The following is a 27,393-nucleotide window of genomic DNA, read 5'->3' on the forward strand; positions in this document are numbered from 1 at the left end:
TATATTTATGGCCCCTAGTTCGGACTTCCCCAAAAGTGGAAACATCTTATCTACACCTACCCTACCAAACCCTTTCTTAATCAAAGACCTCTATCAGGTCACTCCTCAGTCTTCTCTTTTCTAGAGAAAAGAGCCCCTGCCTGCTCAATCTTTCCTGATAGGTATAACCTCTCAGTTCTGGTAAATCTTTTTTGCACCTTCTCCAACGCCTCTATATCCTTTTTATAATATGGAGGCCAGAACTGTTCACAGTATTCCAAGTGCGGTCTAACTAAGGTTATATACAGGTTTAACATAACTTCCCTGCTTTTCAATTCTATCCCTCTAGAAATGAACCCCAGTGCTTGGTTTACTTTTTAAAAAAAAAAAAATGGCCTTGTTAACCTGCGTCGCTACTTTTAGTGACTTGTGTATCTGTACAACCAGATCCCTCTGCTCCTCTACCCCATTTCAATTCTTATCCCAGCAGTATGTGCCTCCTTATTCTTCCTACCAAAATGTAATAGCTCACACTTATCTATATTGAAATTTATTTGCCAATTACACGCCCATTCTGCAAGTTGATTAATGTCTTGCTGTATTTTATCGCAGTCCTCCTCGGTATTAACTGTACCCCTCAATTTGGTGTGGTCCGCAAATTTTGAAATTGTACTTCCGATTCCAGAGTTCAAATTATTTATGTAAATGGTGAACAACAGTGGTCCCAGTACCAATCCTTGTGGAGCACCACTTCTCACCTTTTGCCAGTCTGAGTAACTACTACCTCTACTTTCTGTTTTGCAGCCACCCTGTTATCTATTCTGTCACTTGTCCCCTGACTCCACATGCTCTGACCTTAGTCATGAGTCTACTATGCAGTACCTTATAGAAGGCCTTTTGAAAATCCAAATATATTACATGTACTACACTTCCCTTGTCATCCCTTTCTATTACTTCGTCAAAGAATTCAATAAGGTTGGTCAAGCATGACCTTCCCTTTTGAAATCCACGCTGACTATTCTAAATTATAATTTTGGTTCTAGACTTTTTCTTGTTACATCTTTGAGTAAGGATTCCATTATCTTTTGTACCACTGACGTTAAGCTAATTGGTCTATAGTTGCCCGGACTGGTTCTATCTCCCTTTTTAAATATAGGAATCAAATTAGCTGTCTGCCAGTACTTTGGCACTCTTCCCTTTTCTGATGAATTTTTATATATATGTAATAGAACATGCTCCTTTGTTCACTTCAACACAAGCATTTTGATACAGCTGATATCACGTTGGTCATTTGTGTACCCAACCAGCATGCACAACAGATGCCAGACACAATTCACTTTTCACAAATCCTAACACACGAGATAGATCATTAGCATCAAACAGAATGCACATTCGGCTGTTAATGATAGGATGCCAGGATTTGTTAAAGGTAACCTTTAATGCTACTATTTTTCTTACAGGTCAAACTTATTATCCTTTAGGGTTTACTGCTGACATCTGAAGATGACACAAGCAGAGTTCTGTAATGTGTTTTGGTAAGACTTTCTCTGATTAAACTTAACGAGACATTGTATACTATGATACATTTCAAATGAAAGCAATTCCAAATTGAAATCTCTGGGACTTGCCATTTAATTTTACTATTCCAAGCAAAATGCCATCAGTATTCCAAGAGATCCAATAGTTGGGCATAAATATGCATTTTATAAATAATGATTTTAATGTACAAGAACAAAGCCATACTGTCTCCAACTACTGTAATTCAAGAACTCATTGATTTAAACTGGTTTTGCCTCCAAAAAGACCGTATATTCTTTATTCTTAAAGCATCTGACATTTTCCTGATCTGTGGCTTTGCTAGAAATGTTTTTAAAAAAATCCTCCAGCTAGTGACAAGTTTACTGCAGGTTAATTAAGCAGATCCATTTGAGAAAGGAAATGGCATTTGCAAATTGAGGCTGGAAAAGATGGATGCACCTTCAGGAGAAAAGTCATGTCTCAGTTTTTTTTTGATTATCCAATATAAAGTCAAATATAAATCAGTGTTTATGGTTTAAACTGCTAAATCCCAATAACCACCCCATCCAACTGAAAAAAGTGGTGTTTGATAACATTGAAAAAATGAATTGCTGAATGTGCGACTTGGTCATCAATGTAATCTTACCATAAACTTATAACTGATTACCTGCAGAATGAAAACCAATTCAGCAGAACAAAAGTATGCAACACAAAAACAGAATTCATGCTCCCACCTCTTACTCTCCATTCCACAGTCATTGTTTGAATGTTTGTTTCCCCAGGCTGTAGTGTGCAGCTAATACTTACAGCTTGATAATTCACAATTTTGATTTTTACATTTAATGATATGAAAACAAAGGCATCAATACAGCACCAGGTTTGGGGCAAATGAAAAATTATTAAAAATTAAAAACCAAAACTCAATAAAATAAACACCTAAAACTCAAAATATAATCAATATGATACTAGAGGATGTCAAAAGATAACATACTCAAGCTGTTAGTAAAATGTCTTAACTCACTCTTCTTTTGAAAGGGTTGGCTCCCCAGCACTACTCAGCTTTTAGAGTTTGTGCTCAAGGTGATCATCTGTAATGCAACAACTCTGAGGCCTTCTGCACAAAGAGATGTATGTATGACTAGCTGGACATGAACATCATTGTGCGAGAGGTGCTTCTAGGTACTGTAATTTTACAAAGGCCAATAAGAGACTGAAAGATCAATGTGACACCTCAGTTGCTTCAGAAACTTCTGATCACTTGAAGATTTGGCGATTAAAACTTCAGAAGTTTACTGCAACCAAATTCCTAACAGTAGAGAAGAGCCTTTCAACCATTAATTTTTGCATTTTATCATGCCTTTCTGTAATACAAACTGCACGTTTAGAAATGCAACCTATGCAGTCATAAAAAACCTAGCTTACTTTATTGAATTATCTGATTATTCCTTAAAATGTCATCTACTGTGATTATCCTATTCATAACATTTAAAATGATCCTACTCCAAATGAATGACTAACATTTGTCTAAAATATGGGGAAAAAAAGTACCAACTGATGATCAGTCAGCTGATTCACAAAAGTGAGTTGAAAATCTGGTTTGGGAGGTGATTTTTATTCCCATAAAACACTGCATTCCATCATGCATCATTATATACACACACACACACACACACACACAGTAGTAAAAGATGATGTGTAAACAAGACCACCAATTGCTTGCAAAAGAAGCAAAAAAAGGACTTTAAGATTTTCTAATTGTTATGGCACTGAGCATCCCAGGGATTGAGAGTTCTAATCCTAATAAATCTGGTAATTTGTGGGCTGGTACCAAAGGAGAAAAATGACCAGTAAAGCTGCTGGATTGTTGTAAAAACCTAACTAGTTCGCTAATGCTCTTCAAAGAAAAGAACCTGCATCCCCGCCTATACGTGATTCCAGCCCAAACTGCAAGGTTAACTATTAATGCTTTCTGAAATGGCCTAACAAACCACATAGTTGTCAGTGCAACAATGGATAAGCAATAAGAGATCTTGCCAGCATTGCTCACATCAGAAGAATAAATAAAACATTAAAATAAAGCTTTATTATACACTTGCATACCCATGTTCAGTGGAATACTGAGTAAGTGTAACATTCATGTTGTGGCACGGTGTTGCTACTTGGATACTTTGCCAGAGGTTCAAATGCTAATTCTATTGACTTTAGTTTTATAAATTAGCAGTTGAGGTATACAGACTTCTCAGTGACTGCAACAGCAAACAGTGAGATTGGCATCTATCTAGACATGCCTGATTGTTCTGGACAAAATGTAATATGGACATAAAAATAAACTATCTACAGTGATACAAAACAGGAACAGTTTATTCTCTGCCAGAAATAAGTGGCAATCATTACAGCATATAGCAGTCAAAATTTGTGCAAAATAGTGCATAATTAATGTGAAAATGTCACAAGGCAGAGATATTTAAATGTTTTTTCAGACCTAAAGGAACACTGGCTCTTACTGAAATATGTAACCATGTATAATCATTGTGAAACGGGTTCATAGCTTTATCTGAACCCCGATGGGTAAACATACCTGACACTTCGTGACTAAAATCAACAACTTTATTGAACAATCAATAGCCTCTAAAATACTACTGATATTTTATATGATTACTACACTTCTGTCATTTAAAATACACTAGCTTTCTATTGCTAAATGTATATTTTAAATGGGAGAAGCACAATTTTATTTTTCCAAACTGCCTTTTGCACAACTTTAAAAAAAAAATTCATTCTTGGGATGTGGGCATCGCTGGCAAGGCCAGCATTTATTGCCCATCCCTAATTGCCCTCGAGAAGGTGGTGGTGAACCGCCTTCTTGTACAACTGAATGGCTTGCTAGGCCATTTCAGAGGGCGATTAAGAATCAACCACATTGCTGTGGATCTGGAGTCACATATAGGCCAGACCGGGTAAGGATGGCAGGTTTCCTTCCATAAAGGACATTAGTGAACCAGATGGGTTTTTATGACAATCCAGTAGTTTCATTACTGATACTAGTTTTTTTTTAATTCCAGATTTTATTTAATTAATTGAATTTAAATTCCCCAGCTGCCATGGCGGGATTTGAATTTATGTCTCCGGATTATTAGTCCAGTAACACAACCACTATGCTACCATACCGTAGGACTGGATAATATTTGAGACAGCTGTCAGAAACTACTTTAAACGCCTCAAAGCTTGGACTTTTGGACCCTGTAAGATCTGGGCAAGTAAAAGTAGGCAAGCAAAAGTAGGCAAGCTCTTCAACGGCACACTAAAAACAAATACTGAGCTTACAAAAGCAGTAACTGTACATGACCTACATGCGTTCCCAATGGTCGGGGAGTGTGTGTGCAGGTCAGGGAACGCAAACTGGGTTGCTGGCCTCCAAGTAAGCTGAGTCACTGAGCCCCTTCAATGATAGCTGGAAATTATAGCTGCTTTCACTATCAAGCTCAATTCTGTTTATATTGCTATCAGGGTCAGGTTAGAGTTTGCGGTCATAGCTACACCTAATTGAAGATTGTAATGTAAAAGGGAAACAAGTGGAACAAAATTAATCTCTACATTTTAAAACATTCTATATAGAGTTTTCCTTTTGGTTTGAAATATGACATTATTGTGTAAGGATAGAGTGATGGGTCATATTTTGAACCAAAAGAAAAACTTTTTAATATTTATACGTATGGGATCCTGGCATTCACTTTACATTTTGATTACTGCAGTAGCCTGTCTACTTAGAATATACAAACATCGCCAAGGTCGGGTTCACTGTGACAGAGCTTTTTTCTTCTTCTTATACAAACATGTTTTGATTACAAAATTATTTAAACATGTACTTCAATTAGAAATCACTGACAACAGCCAGCTTTCCTCACGAATGGTCATTTCGGTCAAAAGGGGTTTTGCAACTAGATGAAAAACTGATTTGTATCTAACATCTATTAGATGGGCTCTGACATGTTTTGGGTTTATGGATAGGTGAAGCGCCTTAGGACATTCTGCATTGGTAGGTGCTATATAATTGAAAGTTGTTATATTTTAAGTCCAAATATAAGCAGTTTTATCAATTTGGTCTTGCATATTAACAATATTAGTCAAATAAATAATTTCAGTTTGTAACAAGAAACCAGTTATATAATCAGTCAAAATTTTGAACCAACTGTTTCAAATAACAAAGCTGGTTGACGTTATTAGTTTGGTTCTGCTGTACTCGAGTTCAGTGGTGGCAGTCACTCTCAAGTGGTCTGTTTGCCTGCTGTTGACTCCTGCTGCCTTTTATCTGCCAGCGCAGCAGCAGGACCCGGGACTGCGGCAATATAACTTCCTCGTGCTCTGTACCGGATCTCCATGTCTTGTGCATGTATACTCCTCCAACCTGTTCGAAGCAGACCAAGTTAACACTGGACGAGGCATCGTTAGTTTTGGTTTGTAAGCGGATTTATTCCACAGTATACAAAATATACAAAACTTTGATTATGTCGAATGCAACTTGGTACAATCAGTACAACTTCTGTTCGTGGACCACTCAGTTCCAGGCCTCAACACTGCCTTGGTCCAAACATGGACACAAGAGCTGAATTCCAGAGGGGAGGCGAGAGTGATCGTCCTTAACGTCAATGTTGCATTCGACACAGTGTGGTACCAAGGAACCTAGTAAAACTGAAGTCGATGGGGATCAGGGTTAAAACTCTCCAATGGCTGGAGTCATACCTAGCACAAAGGAAGAGGATTGTGGTTGTTGGAGGCCAATTTTCTGAGCTTCAAGACATCACTACAGGAGTTTCTCAAGGCAGGGTCCGAGGTGCAGCTATCTTCAGCTGCTTCATCAATGACCTTCCCTCCATAAGGTCAGAAGTGGGGCTGTTTGCTGATGATGGCATAGTGTTCAGCTCCATTTGCAATTCTTCAGATAATGAAGCAGTTTATGCCCACATGCAGCAAGAGCTGTACAACATCCAGTCTTGGCTAATAAGTGGCAAGTAACATTCATGCAACACAAGTGCCAGACAATGACCATCTTCAACAAGAGAGCGCTTAACCACCTCCCATTGACATTGAAATGGCATTACCATCACCGAATCCCCCACTATCACCACCACCTTCTCAAGGGCAATTAGGGATGGGCAATAAATGCTGGCCTTGCCAGGGACACCCACATCCTGTGAACGAATAAAAACAAATGTCTTCCAGCATGACCAGACATTGGTAATGACTAACCCACTGTTTGGTTTCAAATAAACCACTTCTCAATTTGCAAATTAATTACCATTTGTCAACCAATGGAATCAAGACTTAGCATTGGTCTGTCCCAAAAAACTAATACCCTATAGGTAGATTTTGCTCAGAACATATTTTAAAATCACCGATATCCAAGTTTTCTTCGTGAGGAAATAGCCAAAGAATCCTGAAATTTGACAGCTTCAAATAAGAAAGATAGTCAAACCATGACTGGCCTGATGGACCCATGACTGGATTCAAATGAGATGTATGGATTTGGTGTGGGAGGTGGTGGTGGTCAGCCTTAGCTGTGATAGCTTATTAAAATACTGGTAATTACTGAGCTGCATATAGTGACGCCACTATTCCTGACCAGAATGGAGATGGGGCAATTCCCCCGTCAATCATGCTTGGAGACCACATTGTTGTAAGTGACTGGGATTGATTTCATGCACATAATTTGTATAATGTAACTATCCTCCATTCACTGCATTTTGCTGGAGAAATCACCCTGCTTTCATCGGGAGAAGTGGCTGCAGTTTCGGTCATGAGCTGTTTGCTTTTTAAATAGGCTCCGTAAATACACTTTGTTTGCCAAGTAAATAAACTTTGTTTGCTTTGCTGGTTGCTTTGTTTGCTGTAAGTCCTGCCGTAAGTCCCACCTCGCCTCCAACTCATTGGCTGACAATGGTGTTAACAGACACACTGCAATTACTGTCCAAACTCACCTATACAAACAGATATAGAGTGAAGCACTGCATAGATTTCGCTCACCATAAAACTATACACCAGCAACAGCTATTGTGTTCTGTATATGGGGGATAAGGGGTGAACATCAGGAGGAAAACAAAATTGAGAGAAAATGATTAGGATATTTCAGATGTCTCCACTTATATACTATTTATAATGGATCAATTTTACTACTGCAACTAGAGCAACTACAAGTAGGGTAGTGTTTAGTTTAAAATAGAGGATATTCAATACCTTGCAACAATATACAATTTTTACTTCTATGAAGGAGACTGCCTTGAGCAACATTAGAAAAACAAATTCAAAAGGAGTGAAAAGGAGAAACAGGCACATCTCATTTGTCCTGCTGTATTTGTGAAAGATTTTAATGTAGAAAATGCTGAGTACAGGTCACTAAACAGTAGTGACCTCGGTAATTTGACACTGGAATTATAGAAACAAGGGAAAAAAATGCCATAGTTGCCAGTCCAAATAAATGAGACAAAAAATTACATTCACCCATATTTAAATTAGACTACTTGCTTTTAGATTCTATTTGTTCCAGATATTTTCAGAATGTTGAACGAATCAGTTGATAGCTGTGTTGAAAACATTTACTGTATTACAGTGAGGTTACAGGAATGGTACAATATATCTGCTTGTAACAGACTTTATATGGGAAAAAGGCAGTACAAGAAACACTCTGGTAAAAGCCAATATAACAAACCATGAGAACTCAGCCAGCGATTTATCCAGCAAATCTGTCTAATAATCCAATTTAGCCAATAGCTTTCTATGCAATACATGCTGGAATGCATTCTGGAAATCAAGGTATACAACAGCAACAGGAGTACCACAGTCCAACATATTGCTCACTGCCCAGATCGACGGGGCTGCCCTCATTTATTTCTACTCTTACTTATCCAGTTGTGGCCAAAAGTTCTCTACCAAACTGTCCACCCAGGATCTATCTTTGGTCCCTCTCCTTTTCCACATCTGCATGCTGCCCCTTGGCAACATCATCCAGAGACACGGGATCAGCTTTCAAGTGTACGCACATGACACCCAGCTCTACTTCTTCAACCCATGCCTCAACTATTCCCTTGCTTCAGTACTGTCAGACAGCTTGTTGCCATATCCAGTCTTGGATGAGCCTCAACTTCTGTTTAAACATTGGGAAGACCGAAGTCATTGTTTTTGGATTCCACCAAAAACTCTGTACCACTGCCACCGGCTATAACAATAGGAGGTTCAATCTACATTGGAATGACTAAAATAAGAAAAAAAAATGCAAGTGTTGGACATCAAATTAAAAACAGAAAATGCTGGAAATACTCAGAGGTTTGTCAGTCGCTGTAAAAAAAGTTAGCAGTTCAAGTAGAAATTTGAATGTCAAGTAGCCCCTACTGATCAAAACAGAGCAGAGGGAAGGATATGTAAAAGCTCCTGGTCAAAGTTAAAAAGTAGCCATCTGCTCTCTTTTGCCTGAAATTTCTAAGGAAGCTGTAAATTGTCTTTTTATGTCTCTAAGATTTGAAATGAAAAGATCCAGACTTGACTGCATTCAACTGTCTGCCCACTTTTAGTTCCCACAGACAATATTTAAGAGTTGAAATGTACTGTACAGATTTATAACCAAACAACTTGTACATTTGAATTGCATAATTGTCATAAACCACTGCAGAGTTATCTTTTCACTCGATTTACAACAAGCTTTACAGTTTTCCAATGCAAGTGTAGTCAAAATATATTATGCCTCAACAATTTGACAAGCCAATTGCAAAGTCTACCATGGAAAAAGTAGGGTTCTGTTCACTTGCTGTTTTTTGGATCTCAAGTATAAATTTCATGCAATGCATGTGGTCCAAAAAAACATAAATAATTTATCCATTGTAAATGGAATACAAAATTCAAGCATATCAGAGTGTAGGCAAAACAGTAATTGAACAATGGGAGGCCTTCAAGGAGATGATTCGGGTTCAGAGTAGACACTTTCCGCCAGGGGAGGAAAGGAGGCACATCCAAAGCCAGAGCTCCCTGTATGACTAAAGGTGTAGAGATTAAAATGAAACAGAAAAAGGAGGCTTATGACAAATGAACGGTTCATAACACAGAGGAGAACCAAGTGAAATACAGAAAGTAGAGGTGATCTAAAAAGTAGAACAGGTCAAAGAGAGTGTATGAGAACAGATTAGCGGCTAACATAAAAGGGAATCCAAAAGTCTTTTTTAAACATATAAATAGTAAAAGGGTAGTCAAACACAGGGTGGGGCCGATTAGGGACAAGAAAGGAGAACTCCTTATGGCTGAGGTACTAAATGAATACTTTGTATACTATCCACTAGAGAAAAGGATGCTGCCATTGTAACAGTAAAGGGGGAGGTTGTAGTAATACTGGATAGGATAAAAATAGATAAAGAGGAAGTACTTAAAAGGTTGGCAGTACTCAAAGTAAAAAGGTCACCCTGTCCAGATGGGATGCATCCTAGTTTGCTGAGGGAAGTAAGGGTAGAAATTGCAGAGGCTTTGGCCACAATCTTCCAATCCTCCTTAGATCCGGTGCCAGAGGATTGCAAATATTACACCCCTGTTCAAAAAAGGGGAGAGGGATAAACCCAGCAATTACTGGCCAGTCAACCTAACATCGGTGATGGAGAAACTTTTAGGAAAAATAATCCGAAATTAATTGGCACTTGGAAGAGTATTGACTAATAAATGAAAAGGAAAATCATGTTTGACTAAATTGATTGAGTTCTTTGATGAAGTAACGGAGAAGAGGTTGATGAGAGTAGTGCGGTTGATGTGTATATGGGCTTTCAAAAGGCATTTGATAAATAAAGTACCACATAATAGACATGTTAGCAAAATTGAAGCCCATGGGATTAAAGGGACAGTGGTAGCATGGATATAAACTTGGCTAAGGGACAAGAAACAGAGCGTAATGGCGAATGGCTGTTTTTCAGACTGGAGGAAAGTACACAGTGGTGTTCCCCCGGGGTTGGTATTAGGAACATTGCTCTTTTTGATATATATTAATGACCTGCACTTGGGTATAATTTCAAAGTTTGCTGATGACACGAAACTCGGGAATGTAATAAACAATGTGGAGGATAGTAACACTTCAAGAGGACGTGGACAGACTGATGAAATGGGCAGACACATGGTAGATGAAATTTAATGCAGAGATGTGTGAAGTGATATATTTTGGTAGGCAGAATGAGGAGAGGCAATATAAACTAAATGGTACAGGAAGAGGGACCTGGGGGTATATGTACACCAATCTTTGAAGGTGATGGGACAAGTTGAGACGGCTATTAAAAAAGCATATGCGATCCTGGGCTTTATTAATTGAGAGAGTATAAAAGCAGTAATGCTAAAATTTATAAAACACTGGTTAGTCCTCAGCTGGAATATTGTGTTCAATTCTGGGCACCACACTTTAGGAGGAATGTCAAAGCCTTAGAAAGGATTCAGAAGAGATTTACTAGAATGGTACCAGGGATGAGGGACTTCAGTTATGTGGAGAGACTGGGGTTGTTCTCCTTAGAGCAGAGAAGGTTAAGAGGAGATTTGATAGAGGTGTTCAAAATCATGAACGGTATTGACAGAGTATACAAGGTGAAACTATTTTTGGTGGCAGAAAGTACTGCCTGAAAGAGCGGTGGAAGCAGATTCAATAGTAACTTTCAAAAGAGAATTGGATAAATACTTGAAGGGAAAAAATTTACAGGGCTAGGGGCAACAAGCAGGGGAATGGGACTAATTGGATAGCTCTTGCAAAGAGCCGGCACAGGCAAGAAGGGTTGAATGGCCTCCTTCCGTGCTGTAACATACTATGATACTATGTACAACCAGAGAAGAAATACTTTCCTGAGAGACACCAATTTAAAAATAGATCAAACAGGGATGTGCTTGCTCTCAATATCGGGCCATTAGTTTACCGGTGCAAGCTTTGTTGGCATGAGTACCCTCTTGCATTCCGTAGCAAGCCCCAAGAAATATAAATTAAAATAAACCACATCAATTATACACAATTAGGCCTCCCCAGCCAAGGTCAGCATTCAACTACCAAACACAAACATTCTTACCCTGAAAACCAAACTGACGTATCATACAAGCACTGCATTGACAACATTTACTCTGTCATGAAACAAAAAAAATTCTACAGAAAGCAACAGCAACAACTTATATTTGTATAGCATTTTCAACATAGAAAAAACATCCTCTGAGGCATTTCATGATCAATGGCATGCAGACAGCAAGCGCCCCAACCGGGAGGCAGGCCCGTATACAGTGGGCCGGAATTTGGGGTGAGCCGGATTTCGTTAGACTTGCACTTGTCCATAGACTTTGTGAGCTTTTGCATGACAAGTTACTCTAAGTTAGAGATCCATTCAGTGCGGCGCCCTCTACAGGGCATCTAGGACCTTTGCGAACAGGACAAGCAACTGTGTGTCTCCTTAACCAATCAGATTGAGGAATTGTTCATGAGCAACGCAGAGACTGAACCAGAAAGTGTAAGTTAGAATAGTGAATTCAATTACTTAAGGTAATTGGCAAAAGAACCAGAGAGGGAGACGAAAAGAATTTTTAAGCAGCCAGTTGTTATGGTCTGGAATCCACTGCCTAAAAGGATGGTGGAAGTAGATACAATAGTAACTTTCAAAAGGGAACTGGATAAATACTTGAAGGGGAAAATTTTGCAGGGCAATGGGGAAAAAGCTGGGGAGTGGGACTAATTGCATAGCTCTTTCAAGTGCCTCCTACTGTGCTGTATCATTCTATGATTCTATAATGTCAAATCATGTACAGTAAGCAAGAGAGGGAAAGAAATATTGGATTAAGAGACAGAGATAAAAGAGAGACAGACAGAAAAAGAACATTTAAAATTCAAATTATTTCTTAAATGTCTGACAATAATTAAAATCTGAAGAAATGAGACTCCATACTTGTAAAAGTTAATTTTCAGTGCCAGAGAAGTTGTTTGGCAGTAATTAAGACTTACCACCCCGTTAAAAGGGTGTTTACACTGGAATGGACAAGCCCTAACTTTTTCTGGTGAGTTTAGTCTGCATTTACGACATCACTGCAGGAACTTTTTTTTTATTTGTCCATGGGATGTGGGCGTCGCTGGCAAGGCCAGCATTTATTGCCCATCCCGAACTGCCCTTGAGAAGGTGGTGGTGAGCTGCCTTCTTGAACCACTGCAGTCCGTGTGGTGAAGGTTCTCCCGCAGTGCTGTTAGGGATGGAGTTCCAGGATTTTGACCCAGCGACGATAAAGGAACGGCAATATATTTCCAAGTCGGGATGGTGTGTGACTTGATGCTGTTCAATTCATTTGAATGGTGAGTCAGATGGCAGATGCTGTTTTTGCGCAGCTTTTGGAGGAGCAGGGTATCTCGGGCTGCAACTTCCTGATTTCTGTGTTTAACTGCGCACGTGCGGTCGCCGGAAGTTACTGTTGATCTGCATATAAATAACGGTGAGCACCGTTAGCCTCACTGTTATTTTTATAGTAAAGTCTAGCCCATTATTTTGATGAGCTGCCGGTACCCTTCATACCTCCACCAGCAGTTCGTCCATTTTACACTGGCGAGTATCGGGCCGGTGCCTTGCTGGTTACAGCTCTAAGCTAAGTCCCAGGAAAGCGGGTGGAGCAACAATATGGTGCGAGCACAAGTATTGTGGAGTCGGGGGTTTTTAAGTGTCTGCTTAAAAATTCTGAGCGGAGCAGGCCCGGCGCCAGCTCCACTCATCAGAATGCAATTTAGATGAGGGAGCCGAAAACAGGTGTTTGGCCACTCATTTACACATGTAAGGGGCCTGACGCCTGTTTTAGGCTCCACCAGGGACACCTGAATGATGGCCCAACCCAATTTTAGGTTAGACGTCTCTAAGGCATCCTAGGGGCATAGGATGTTTGTCAAAGTGCATTACTTTGAATACTTTACAGTTACAACATGTTAGTTTCTTTTAACTATGCCACATAGCATTTGCATAGCAAGTTATGCAGTGCCCTTCGCTTGTGGAAGAAACACTATATTTAAGTTCATGTGCAATATCCTCAATACACCAGTTCCACTTGAAATAACCAACTCAGGCCACACCAGACTTCAGCTTCTTGATGTCTAACACAAATTTTACCTTTATTTGTCTTACCAGAGTGCAGATTCGTGGCTATGTGCTGTAGTATAGGAAATATTTGCAGGGCTATGAGGAAAGAGCAGGTGAGTGGTACTAATTGGATAGCTCTTTCAAAGAGCCGGCAAAGGCACTATGGGCCGAATGGCCTTCCTCATTCATAATTGTCTTGTGAATGATTTTCCTATATGGTGTGCTACTAATTTCAGCTGTGGAATCGTGGGAGCACTGGTAAGGCCGCACTTATTGCCCTCCTAGTTGCCCTGAAAAGGTGGCGATCAGCTGTAGTCTTGAACTGCTGCAATCCATGTCGTAATGGTTTTTAAGGATACTCACTATCCTTCACCTCAATACAGATTCAAAGATCAGTAAATATAGAGATGTCTGTTTAACAACTTTTATTAATAAACACACTGATACAACCCATTACACGCAGTGTCTATGGGATTGACGTCAATCATGCAGAGGCATAGAACTCATGAAGGCTGGTGAGTTGGCTTCTCTCCACTGCTCAGAAGTAGTCCCGGGTCAGACTACAAAGCGTTCCTAAAGTACAAGTGTAGCTTGTACTTATATGGTTAACTACTGGGTTCAAAATGTCATTACCATCTGTGTACATGCTGTTGATCCATCAGCTTGTTTAGTGGTTAAGTCAGTTGCTATCATTCAATCCACATGCCAATTAGTGTTTTTTTTAGGTTTATTGCGCTCTGGATGTTCCACATGCATGAATGCTTATTACTCGCTGTAGCCTTTAATCCCTTATCTCTTCTGATCTTTAATGCAATATGCACATTCCCTATCGACAGCACATTCCCTATCGACACTGGAGTTCATTCAACAATTGACATTCCATTCACACTTGCCCACGATCTGACCGCATCTGCCTGCGTGTGTCCAAAGTGTGTTTTAACCTAACTTAACCTGTACAGTTATTCTATCTTAATATCCAAATAATTCTGTAGTGCCAACTAGCTTATTCTATTTAATAATCTATACATCACTGGGAGGGTGCAGAACATTTTGAGGGGGGGGGGGAATGGGGGACAGCCAGAAGTCGTGGTCCATGTGGTAACCAATGACATAGGAAGCAAAAGGGTCGAGGTCCTGTAGTCAGAGTTTGAGGAGCTAGGGAGGAAGTTAAAAAGCAGGACCTCAAAAGGTAGTAATCTCTGGATTACTCCCAATGCCACTGGTTAGTGAGTATAGGAATAGTAGGATAAAACAGATTAATGCGTGGCTGGAGAAATGGTACCGGCCTGGGTCACTGGGGCTAGTTCAGGGCAGGTGGGATCTATTCAAGATGGACAGGTTCCACCTCAACAAAACTGGGGCAATGTCCTCGCGTGGTGGTTAACTAGTGCTGTGGGGACAGGTTTTAACTAATTTGGCAGGGGGATGGGCACCAGGATGAAACATTAGAGATGAGAAACAAGGTTCACAGAAGACTGGGAGAGACATTTAGCACGAGAGTAAAGAATAGTTCAGAAATAGGATGGATCAGACAGGGGGCAAATGCAAGGCAGTGGAAGATGAGTTTGGAGTGCACGTGCGTAAATACACGTAGTGTGATAAATAAGGGTGGTGAGCTGTAGGCACAAGTCACCACATGGGAATATGATATAGTGGCAATAAGAGAGACTGGGCTCAAAGAAGGGGAGGATTGGAGACTTAATATTCCTGACTACAATGTATTCAGAAAAGATAGGGAAGGAAGGAAAGAAAGAAGGGGAGTTGGTAGTATTGATCAAAGAAATTATTATAGCACTGGAATAAGAACATAAGAAATAGGAGCAGGAGTAGGCCAATCGGCCCCTCGAGCCTGCTCCGCCATTCAATAAGATCATGGCTGATCTGATCCTAACCTCAAATCTAAAGAACACAAGAAGTAGGAACAGGACCCGGCCACTCAGCCCCTGGGGGCCTTGACCAATCCAAACTCAGCAGTGGCCAGGTTCATGGCACCGTGGCTGGCTCTGCTGCACAGGAGGGCAGGAAAAAGAGTGGCAGAGCTATAGTGATAGGGGACTCGATTGTAAGGGGAATAGACAGGCATTTCTGCGGACGCAACCGAGACTCCAGGATGGTATGTTGCCTCCCTGGTGCAAGGGTCAAGGATGTCTCGGAGCGGCTGCAGGACATTCTGGAGGGGGAGGGTGAACAGCCAGTTGTCGTGGTGCATATAGGCACCAACGATATAGGTAAAAAACAGGATAAGGTCCGACAAGCTGAATTTAGGTAGTTAGGAGTTAAACTAAAGAGTAGGACCTCAAAGGTAGTAATCTCAGGATTGCTACCAGTGCCATGGGCAAGTCAGAGTAGGAATGAAAGGATAGCTAAGATGAATACGTGGCTTGAGAGATGGTGCAAGAGGGAGGGATTCAAATTCCTGGGCCATTGGAACCGGTTCTGGGGGAGGTGGGACCAGTACAAATTGGACGGTCTGCATCTGGGCAGGACTGGAACCAATGTCCTAGGGGGAGTGTTTGCCAGTGCTGTTGGGGAGGGTTTAAACTAATGTGGCAGGGGGATGGGAACCGATGCAGGAAGTCAGTGGGAAATAAAATGGTGACAGAAACAAAAGGCAGTAAGGGAGAGTGTACAGAACATGACCGGACAGATGGTCTGAGAAAGCAGGGCAAAGACCAAGGGAAGTCTAGATTAAACTGCATTTATTTCAATGCAAGAAGTCTGATGGGCAAGGCAGATGAACTCAGGGCATGGATGGGTACATGGGACTGGGATGTTATAGCTATTACTGAAACATGGATAAGGGAGGGGCAGGACTGGCAGCTCAATGTTCCAGGGTACAGATGCTATAGGAAAGATAGAGCAGGAGGTAAGAGAGGAGGGGGAGTTGCGTTCTTGATTAGGGAGAACATCACGGCAGTAGTGAGAGGGGATATATCCGAGGGTTCGCCCACTGAGTCTATATGGGTAGAACTGAAAAATAAGAAGGGAGAGATCACTTTGATAGGATTGTACTACAGACCCCCAAATAGTCAACGGGAAATTGAGGAGCAAATATGTAAGGAGATTACAGACAGCTGCAAGAAAAATAGGGTGGTAATAGTAGGGGACTTTAACTTTCCCAACATTGACTGGGACAACCATAGCATTAGGGGCTTGGATGGAGAGAAATTTGTTGAGTGTATTCAGGAGGAATTTCTCATTCAGTATGTGGATGGCCCGACTAGAGAGGGGGCAAAACTTGACCTCCTCTTGGGAAATAAGGAAGGGCAGGTGACAGAAGTGTTAGTGAGGGATCACTTTGGGACAAGTGATCATAATTCCATTAGTTTTAAGATAGCTATGGAGAAGGATCGGTCTGGCCCAAAAGTTAAAATTCTAAATTGGGGAAAGGCCAATTTTGATGGTATTAGACAGGAACTTTCAGAAGTTGATTGGGAGAGTCTGTTGGCAGGCAAAGGGACGTCTGGTAAGTGGGAGGCTTTCAAAAGTGTGTTAACCAGGGTTCAGGGTAAGCACATTCCTTATAAAGTGAAGGGCAAGGCTGGTAGAAGTAGGGAACCTTGGATGACTCGGGAGATTGAGGCACTAGTCAAAAAGAAGAAGGAGGCATATGACATGCATAGGCAGCTGGGATCAAGTGGATCCCTTGAAGAGTATTGAGATTGCCGGAGTAGAGTTAAGAGAGAAATCAGGAGGGCAAAAAGGGGATATGAGATTGCTTTGGCAGATCAGGCAAAGGTGAATCCAAAGAGCTTCTACAAATACATAAAGGGCAAAAGGGTAACTAGGGAGAGAGTAGGGCCTCTTAAGGATCAACAAGGTCATCTATGTGCGGAACCACAAGAAATGGGTGAGATCCTGAATGAATATTTCACATCGGTATTTACGGTTGAGAAAGGCATGGATGTTAGGGAACTTGGGGAAATAAATAGTGATGTCTTGAGGAGTGTACATATTACAGAGAGGGAGGTGCTGGAAGTCTTAACGCGCATCAAGGTAGATAAATCTCCGGGACCTGATGAAATGTATCCCAGGACGTTATGGGAGGTTAGGGAGGAAATTGCGGGTCCCCTAGCAGAGATATTTGAATCATCCACCGCTACAGGTGAGGTGCCTGAAGATTGGAGGGGAGCAAATGTTGTGCCTTTGTTTAAGAAGGGCGGCAGGGAAAAGCCTGGGACCTATAGACCAGTGAGCCTGACATCTGTAGTGGGTAAGTTGTTAGAGGGTATTCTGAGGGACAGGATCTACAGGCATTTGGAGAGGCAGGGACTGATTAGGAACAGTCAGCATGGTTTTGTGAGAGGAAAATCATGTCTCACGAATTTGATTGAGTTTTTTGAAGGGGTAACCAAGAAGATAGATGAGGGCTGTGCAGTAGACGTGGTCTACATGGACTTCAGCAAAGCATTTGACAAGGTACCGCATGGTAGGTTGTTACATAAGGTTAAATCTCATGGGATCCAAGGTGAGGTAGCCAATTGGATACAAAATTGGCTTGACGACAGAAGACAGAGGGTGGTTGTAGAGGGTTGTTTTTCAAACTGGATGCCTGTGTCCAGCGGTGTGCCTCAGGGATCGGTGCTGGGTCCGCTGTTATTTGTTATTTATATTAATGATTTGGATGAGAATTTAGGAGGCATGGTTAGTAAGTTTGCAGATGACACCAAGATTGGTGGCATTGTGGACAGTGAAGAAGGTTATCAATGATTGCAACGGGATCTTGATCAATTGGGCCAGTGGGCCGATGAATGGCAGATGGAGTTTAATTTAGATAAATGTGAGGTGATGCATTTTGGTAGATCGATTCGGGCCAGGACCTACTCCGTTAATGGTAGGGCGTTGGGGAGAGTTATAGAACAAAGAGATCTGGGAGTACAGATTCATAGCTCCTTGAAAGTGGAGTCACAGGTGGATAGGGTGGTGAAGAAGGCATTCGGCATGCTTGGTTTCATTGGTCAGAACATTGAATGCAGGAGTTGGGATGTCTTGTTGAAGTTGTACAGGGCATTGATGAGGCCACACTTGGAGTACTGTGTACAGTTCTGGTCACCCTATTATAGAAAGGATATTATTAAACTAGAAAGAGTGCAGAAAAGATTTACTAGGATGCTACCGGGACTTGATGGTTTGACTTACAGGGAGAGGTTAGACAGACTGGGACTTTTTTCCCCTGGAGAGTAGGAGGTTAAGGGGTGATCTTATAGAAGTCTATAAAATAATGAGGGGCATAGATAAGGTCGATAGTCAAAATCTTTTCCCAAAGGTAGGGGAGTCTATAACGAGGGGGCATAGATTTAAGGTGAGAGGGGAGAGATACAAAAGGGTCCAGAGGGGCAATTTTTTCACTCAAAGGGTGGTGAGTGTCTGGAACGAGCTGCCAGAGGCAGTAGTAGAGGCGGGTACAATTTTGTCTTTTAAAAAGCATTTGGACAGTTACATGGGTAAGATGGGTATAGAGGGATATGGGCCAAGTGCAGGCAATTGGGACTAGCTTAGTGGTATAAACTGGGCGACATGGACATGTTGGGCCGAAGGGCCTGTTTCCATGTTGTAACTTCTAAGATTCATGTCCAATTCCCTGCCCGCTCCCCGTAACCCCTAATTCCCTTTACTTCTAGGAAACTGTCTATTTCTGTTTTAAATTTATTTAATGATGTAGCTTCCTGGGGCAGCAAATTCCACAGACCTACCACCCTCTGAGTGAAGAAGTTTCTCCTCATCTCAGTTTTGAAAGAGCAGCCCCTTATTCTAAGATTATGCCCCCTCGTTCCAGTTTCACCCATCCTTGGGAACATCCTTACCGCATCCACCCGATCAAGCCCCTTCACAATCTTATATGTTTCAATAAGATCGCCTCTCATTCTTCTGAACGCCAATGAGTAGAGTCCCAATCTACTCAACCTCTCCTCATAAGTCCGCCCCCTCATCCCCGGGATTAACCGAGTGAACCTTCTTTGTACTGCCTCGTGAGCAAGTATGTCTTTTCTTAAGTATGGACACCAAAACTGTATGCAGTATTCCAGGTGCGGTCTCACCAATACCTTATATAACTGCAGCAATACCTCCCTGTTTTTATATTCTATCCCCCTAGCAATAAAAGCCAACATTCCGTTGGCCTTCTTGATCACCTGCTGCACCTGCATACTAACTTTTTGATTTTCTTGCACTAGGACCCCCAGATCCCTTTGTACTGCAATACTTTCCAGTCTCTTGCCATTAAGATAATAACTTGCTCTCTGATTTTTCCTGCCAAAGTGCATAACCTCGCATTTTCCAATATTGTATTGCATCTGCCAAATCTCCGCCCACTCACCCAGCCTGTCTATATCCCCTTGTAGGTTTTTTATGTCCTCCTCACTCTCTACTTTCCCTCCCATCTTTGTATCATCTGCAAACTTTGATATGTTACACTCGGTCCCCTCCTCCAAATCGTTAATATAGATTGTAAAGAGTTGGGGACCCAGCACCGACCCCTGCGGAACACCACTGGCTACTGGTTGCCAGTCCGAGAATGAACCATTCATCCCAACTCTCTGCTTCCTGTTAGATAACCAATCCTACACCCGTGCCAGAATATTACCCCCAATCCAGTGATTCTTTATCTTGAGCAATAATCTTTTATGTGGCACCTTGTCGAATGCCTTCTGGAAGTCTAAACACACTACATCCACTGGTTCCCCTTTATCCACCCTGTACGTTATGTCCTCAAAGAACGCAAGCAAATTTGTCAGACATGACTTCCCCTTCATAAAGCCATGCTGACTTTGTCCTATTAAATTATGTTTATCCAAATGTTCCGTTACTGTCTCCTTAATAATAGACTCCAAAATTTTACCCACCACAGATGTTAAGCTAACTGGTCTATAATTTGCAGCCTTCTGCCTACAACCCTTCTTAAATAACGGTGTTACATTAGCAGTTTTCCAATCTGCCGGGACCTTGCCAAGTCCAGAGAATTTTGGAAAATTATTACCAAAGCATCCATAATCCCTACTGCCACTTCCCTCAAGACCCTAGGATGTAAGCCATCAGGTCCAGGGGATTTATCTGCCTTGAGTCCCATTATTTTACTGAGTACCAATTCCTTAGTGATTTTAATCGTATTTAGCTCCTCCCCCACTAGAGCCCCCTGTTTGTCCAGTGTTGGGATATTCTTAGTGTCCTCGACTGTAAAGACTGAAACAAAATATTTGTTCAGCATTTTTGCCATCTCCATGTTTCCCACCATTAATTTCCTGGTCTCATCCTCTAAGGGACCTACGTTTGCCTTAGCCACCCTTTTTCTTTTTATGTAACTGTAGAAACTGTTGCTATCTGTTTTTATATTTTTTGCTAATTTATTTTCATAATCTATCTTCCCTTTCTTAATCAATCCTTTCGTTACTTTTTGCTGTCTTTTGAAGACTTCCCAATCTTCTATCCACCCACTAAGTTTGGCTACCTTATATGTGCTTGTTTTTAGTCGGATACTATCCTTAATTTCTTTACTTAGCCACGGATGGCTGTCATTTCTTTTACACCCTTTTTTCCTCAGTGGAATATTTTTTTTTGAAAGTTGTAAAATAACTCCTTAAATGAACACCACTGCTCATGTACCGTCTTACCCTTTAATCTATTTTCCCAGTCCATTTTAATCAATTCCGCTCTCATACCATCATAGTCTCCTTTATTCAAGCTCAGTACGCTTGTTTGAGAACCAACCGTCTCACCCTCTAATTGGATATGGAATGTAACCATGTTATGGTCACTCATTCCAAGGGGATGCTTAACTAGGACATTAATTAATTAATCCTGGCTCATTACACAGGACCAGGTCCAAGGTTGCTTGCCCCCTTGTAGGATCAGTTACATACTGCTCAAGAAATCCATCCCTAATACACTCAATAAACTCTTCCTCAAGGCTGCCCTGCCCAATTTGATTTGTCCAGTTAATATGATAGATAAAATCTCCCATAATTATAGCTGTTCCCTTATTACATGCCCCGACTATTTCCTGATTAATACTTCTTCCAGCAGAGTTGCAACTATTAGGAGGCCTATATACTACGCCCACTAGTGTTTTTTTCCCCTTATTATTCCTTATCTCTACCCAAACTGTTTCATTATCCTGATCCTTTGTCCCAATATCATTTCTCTGTATTCCAGTGATACCTTCCTTTATTAACATAGCCACCCCACCTCCCCTTCCTTCCTGCCTGTCCTTCCTGATTGTTAAATACCCTGGCATATTTAATTCCCAATGGGATGATGTAGTTGAGGGGTCAAAGACAGAATCTATTTGGTTAGAATTAAGGAACAGAGGAGCTTTAATGCTACTAGGTATATATTATCGGCCACCAAATATTTGGAAGGAGAGAGAGGAACATATTTGCAGGCAAATACAGAAAGATGCAAGAAAAATAGAGTAGTGATAATGAGGGACTTCAATTATCTCAATATCGACTGGGATAGTAACTGTGTAAAGTGCAAAGAGGGGGAGGAATTCCTAAAATGTGTACAAGAGAATTTTCTTGATCAGTATATTTCCAGCCCAACAAGGAAGGAAGTAATGGTGGATTTAGTTCTGGGGTGGGGCAAGTGGAGTATGTTTCAGTGGGGGAGCACTTAGGGCACAATGATCATAATATCATCAGGTTTAAAATAATTATGGAAAAGGACAAGGACCAATTAAGCGTAAAAATACTTGGAGGAGAGCTAATTTCAGGGAGTTAAAAAGACATTTGGCCCAGGTGGATTGGAATCAAAAATTGGTAGGCAACACAGTAATTGAACAATGGGAGGCCTTCAAGGAGGAGATGGTTTGGGTACAGAGTAGGCGCTTTCCCACGAGGGGGAAAGGAAGGACATCCAGAGCTAGAGCTCCCTGGATGACTAAAGATATAGAGATTAAAATGAAAGAAAAAAAGAGGTTTAAGGCAAATGTAAGGTTCACAAAACAGTAGAAAATCAAGCTGAATACAGAAAGTACAGAGGAGATCTAAAAAAGGAAATAAGAGGGATCAAGAGAGAGTATGAGAATAGATTAGCAGCTAACATAAAAGGGAATGCAAAAGTCGTATATAAACATATAAATAGTAAAAGGGTAGTCAAAAGAATGGTGGGGCTGATTCGAGACCAAAAAGGAGATCTTGGAGACAGAAGGTATGGCTGAGGTGCTAAATGAATACTTTGCATCGGTCTTCACTAGAGAAGAGGATGCTGCCAATGTAGCAGTAAAGGAGGAGGCAGTAGCGATATTGGATAGGATAAAAATAGCTAAAGAAGAGGCATTTAAACCATTGGCAGTACTCAAAGTAGAAAAGTCACCCGACGGGATGCATCCTATGTTACTGAGGGAAGTCAGGGTGGAAATTGTCGTGGCTCTGGCCACAATTTTTCAATCCTTCTTAGATATGGGGGCAGTGCCAGAGGACTGGAGCATTGCAAACGTTACATCCCTGTTCAAAAAAGGGGAGGAGGATAAACCAATTACGGTCCAGTCAACCTAACGTTGGTGGTGGGAAAACTTCCAGAGACAATACTCCAGGACAAAATTAATTGGCACTTAGAAAAGTATGGGTTAATAAATGAAAGTCAGTGCAGATTTGTTAAAGGAAAATTGTGTTTTACTAACTTGATTGAGTTCTTTGATGAAGTAACGGAGAGGGTTGATGAGGGTAGTGCAGTTCATGTTGTGTACATGGACTTTCAAAAGGCATTTGATAAATAAAGTAACACATAATAGACATGTTAGCAAAATTAAAGTCCATGGGATTAAAGGGAAAGTGGCAGCATGGGTACAAAATTGGCTAAGGGACAGAAAGCAGAGTGTAATGGTGAATGGTTGTTTTTCAGACTGGAGGGAATTATACAGTGGTGTTCCCCAGGGGTCAGTATTTGTAACACTGCTCTTTTTGATATATATTATTGACCTGGGCTTAGGTACACAGGGTATAATTTCAAAGTTTGCAGATGACACAAAACTTGGAAATGTAGTAAACAATGTGGAGGATAGTAACAGACTTCAGGAGGACATGGACAGATTGGTGAAATGGGCAGACACATGGCAAATGAAATTTAACGCAGAGAAGTTTGGTAGGAAGAATGAGGCAGTATAAACTAAATGATACAATATTGAATGGAGTGCAGGAACAGAGGGGACTGGGGGTGCATATACACAAATCTTTGAAGGTGGCAGGACAAGTTGAGAAGGCTGTTAAATATGCATATGGGATCCTTGGTTTGATTAATAGAGGCATAGAGTACAAAAGCAAGGAAGTTATGGGGAACCTTTATATAACACTAGTTAGGCTTCAGCTGGAGTATTGTGTTCAATTTTGGGCACCACACTTTCAGAAGGATGTCAAGGCTTTAAAGAGGGTGCAGAAGAGATTTACTAGAATGGTACCATGGATGAGGGGCTTCAGTTATGTGGAGAGACTGGAGAAGCTGGGGTTGTTCTCCTTACAGCAGAAAAGATTAAGAGATATGATAGGTGTTCAAAATCATGAACGGTTTTGATAACAGTAAATAAGGGTCGGTAACCAGAGGATACAGATTTATGGTGATTGGCAAAAGAACCAGAGGCAACACGAGGAAACATTTTTTTTTATATACAGCGAGTTGTTATGATCTGGAAAGCACTGCCTGAACAGTTGATGGAAGCATATTCAATAGTAACTTTCAAAAGGGAATTGGATAAATACTTGAAGGGAAAAAATTTACATGGGCTATGGGGAAAGAGCAAGGGAGTGGGACTAATTGGATAGTTTTTTCCCCCAAAGAGCCAGCACAGGCACGATGGGCTGAATGGTCTCTTCCTGGGCTATACCATACTATGACATTATATGTGCTCATCCTTACAATGGTGTTCCCATGTGGATCTCCTACACTGACGTTCTGGGCCTATGAGTGGCCTCATGATAAGCATGACCATCTTCATTACATCACCTGTGCCTCCAGCCACTGGAGAGTATTTCCTGTAAGCTGCATTGACCTTTGTTTTTTTTTTAATACACAGCTTCTTGGTGCCATATTTCATCAAATGCTACCTTGATGTCAAAGTCAGCTACTCTCATCTCTCCTTTGGCATTGCAGTGAGGTGATTACTCCTACCAATGCTATCATGGATAGATGCGTCCATGACAGGCAGGTTGGTGAAGATGAGGTCAAGTAGCTTACCTCCTCATGTTGGTTCTATCACCCCCTGATGCAGAACCTAATCTGACAGTTATGACCTCTGGACTCAGCCAGCACAGCCCATGGTGGTACTAGAGTCACTTTTGGCATTGACATTGAAGTCCTCACCTATTCTGTATCCTTGCATCTCTCAATTCTTCCTCCAAATGGTCACCAATATGGAGGGGTACTGATTTGTCAGTTGCGATGGAGGGCAGAAGGCGATCAGCAAGAAGTTTACTTTGCCTTGTTTGATCTGAAGCCATGGGACTTTGAGATCCACAGTCAATACTGAAGACTCTCTGGGCCACTCTCACCTGACTGTATATCACTGTGCCCCCACAGCTGATGGGTCTATCCTGCAGTTGCAACAGGACATATAGGATAACGATGGAGGAGTGTGGTATGCTGGCTGATAGATGTGATACTAGGAGAACTGGTATGTCAGGCGATTGCTTGACTGGTCAGTGGGACAGTGCCCCTATTCCCAGTTATTGAAGATTACTTTGCAGGATCAACTGGGTTGAGTTCTTCTCATTACATAGGTACAACAGTATCACCCCATTCACAAATAGCTACTAGTTACGGCAATGCCAATCTGGGGATCCTGGTGACATTAGACACAAGCTATGCTCCTGCCATTTTAGTCATTGTTACAACTGTCTAAATTATTCTATGTACTATGTTAAGGAACTCTTGATAACATACTACAAAATGATACCAATTCAGAAATTCTTTTACCATTATTCACCAATATCTTGCAGTTCTAACACTACAGAACCTCAGAAGACAATTCAAAACTTTGGTTAGGCCCCAGCTGGAGTAATGAGACCAATTCTAGGCATCACACTTTAGGAAGGATGTCAAGGCCATAGAGAGGGTGCAGAGGAGATTTACTAGAACTGTACCAGGGATGAAGGACTTCAGTTACGTAGAGTCTAAAGAAACTGGGATTGTTCTCCTTACAGCAGAGAAGGTGAAGGCGAGATTTGATAGAGGTGTTCAAAATCATGAAGGGATTTGATAGAGTAAATAAGCAGAAACGGTTTTCAGTGGCAGAAGGGTCGGTATCCAGAGGTCACAGATTTACGGTAATTGGCAAAAGAACCAGGTGCAACATGAGGAAAAACATTTTTAAACAGCGAGCTGTAATGATTTGGGATGCACTGGGTGGTGGGAGCAGATTCAATAATAACTTTTAAAAGGGAATTGGATAAATACTTGAAGGGAAACAATTTGTAGGGCTACAGAAAAAGAGCAGGCACAGGCACGATGGGCTAAACGGCCTCCTACTGTGCTGTATCATTTTATGATTCTATGAGTTAAAACTTGCTTGTTGTTGCTGCTGCCTCCTCCAGTCAAACTTCTTTTTAAGGGCGGTACAAAGTACTGGATTGAATGCTTTATGAAAGTTGCCGAAAGCAGCTTATTTGGGTTTCCACCGACCGTTAGACTACTCCGTGATCTTGCATAAAGCCACAATCTGTCCTACGCATTCCTCCTGAGTGCAAAATTCAACCCATTTGTTTCAGATTATTCTAAAGACGTCCAAAGCACCCAATATGCCACAAGCTGAAAGATCACCTTGACAGCCACTGACATCAGCAAGACGTCTCAATAGTTTTCTGTGTACCTAGGACCTCCTCCTTATGGACAGAAACCACAACTACACTTTGAAACTCCAAAGATCCTATTTATCTGCCTCAGGAAGGCAATTTCAAGGTCAGTCATTACATTTTGGTATGGATCTCCAAGACATTGCCACCACCCAACACCTAGAGCAGCTTTTAGGAGTTGGGCACGAATACCATCAACGGCTGCTGCCTAACCAATAGCTGGTAAAACAGTGTGGAATCCGCTTCCTCCCATTAAACTACTTAATTAAGTTTTATGTCTATGATAAGTTATTAAATGTCTAAATTATGGAATAAGAATGATTATATAAACTATTATGCATTTGCATACATCTTCAATCAAATTGGTGTTAACGTTAGAAACAGAAATATGTTGGCTTTTAAGATGCAGAATCTACTTCAGGAAACACTGCATTGTTCATTAGCTGCAATTTCTTTCCCAAAGAAGAGGCCTAATGATCATGGACAAAAATAATAAATGTTTAATCATATTAACTTACATTGGAACTCTGCTTAATGCAAGGTTAGAGTACCATAACTAAAACAGGCTGATTAACATTGACCATCAGAAATGGATATCAGGGTAGTAATCTTGCAACATATCTGGCAAATGTTCCATAGTATGTTGCAACAGTTCTGTGGCTCCCTTAGTTCAGCAATTCACTCAAAGTTGTTTTCGTACTAGATGCAGTAAGCAATATTATCCCACTCCTCGAAGATAACACTGTGCTAATAAGTCTAAAAGCCCTTGGACAAAATTGAGAGAAAGCTATGTTACAGTAGTTATCCCTGGAAATTATGATATATTCATGGTGTATTATGTGCCAAATCCACAAAACCTGAAACCATAAAATTAGACCAGTGTGTTAATGTTAAAAGTAACAGCTTTCCCAGATGTCTCAGCTGAAATCAGCAACCTGATCAATGATTTCTCCTAAAACACTGCGCCATGGCCACATTCTCTCCATTTACATTCTAATGACATCCAGCTCCATTGGACAACAAAGCAA

The 27,393-nt window shown here is 41.1% G+C and overlaps 1 protein-coding gene across 4 annotated transcripts in view; it reads right to left on the reverse strand.

Annotated features, from left to right (window-relative positions):
* slain2 (SLAIN motif family, member 2) overlaps nt 1–27,393 on the reverse strand; it is a 71,781-nt gene that overhangs the window by 29,442 nt on the left and 14,946 nt on the right. The window lies entirely within an intron of this gene.

The sequence above is a fragment of the Heptranchias perlo genome, chromosome 1 (assembly GCF_035084215.1).
Source record: "Heptranchias perlo isolate sHepPer1 chromosome 1, sHepPer1.hap1, whole genome shotgun sequence".
Lineage (NCBI taxonomy): Eukaryota > Metazoa > Chordata > Chondrichthyes > Hexanchiformes > Hexanchidae > Heptranchias > Heptranchias perlo.